The sequence below is a fragment of the Triticum aestivum genome, chromosome 7A (assembly GCF_018294505.1).
Source record: "Triticum aestivum cultivar Chinese Spring chromosome 7A, IWGSC CS RefSeq v2.1, whole genome shotgun sequence".
Classification (NCBI taxonomy): Eukaryota; Viridiplantae; Streptophyta; class Magnoliopsida; order Poales; family Poaceae; genus Triticum; species Triticum aestivum.
Window position 1 is genome coordinate 323,394,809 of NC_057812.1, and position 844 is coordinate 323,395,652.

Genomic DNA, 844 nt, shown 5'->3' on the forward strand with positions numbered 1-844 from the left:
CTAGAGGTGCGCCATTACTATCTGACTTAGTAATGGCGCACCACATAGAAGTGCACCATTAGTAATAAATTTTTTTCATTTTTTTCATTTTTTAAAAAAACTCAAAAAAATTTCATTTTTTTCTTAATCTCGGGTCACTATGGCTTAATCTCAAGTCAATATGCTTAATCTCAGGTCAAATCGCACTCTGTGGTCAAACTTCCCGAACGGTCACCCATCCTCACACTACTCTAGCCCAAGCACGCTCAACTTCATAGTTCTATCCAACCCCAGCACCACCTCACTTCACAGGCACTTGTTGATATATATCTATCATATTAATCCTATTAAACCTTGCTGATGTCTAGGACTTTGTTCATGTTCATGAGTATGATGAAATTTTGAAAAAATATTTCAAACTTCCCGATCATATTACGTATCATATTTTGAAAAATAATTCAATTTTTTTTCAAAACCAATTTTTTTCTGTTACTAGTGGCGCACCTAGCATACGGTGCGCCACTAGTAAGTTTGAAATTTTTTGAATTTTTTTGCCTCCGGATCTTAGAAGCCCCGTAACTTTTTTTCTGTTAGGCTTTTGGGGATTTTGAAAATGTTTAACAAGGTTCCCCCAATTAAATTCGGATGTAACTTTTCGAGTAGATGATTTTTCATATAAAAAACTTTTTCATCCGAGTTTGTACGCAAAAGTTATGCCCATTTTACAAATTCTCGAGAGATTTCGCAAATAAAGTCAAAATTCATATTTGTAAATTTTCACAACAACTAGACCACATATCACATAGGAAACTTATTTTCTTTTATTTTTTTGACATTTCCATCATTTATTTTTTTTAAACTGAAA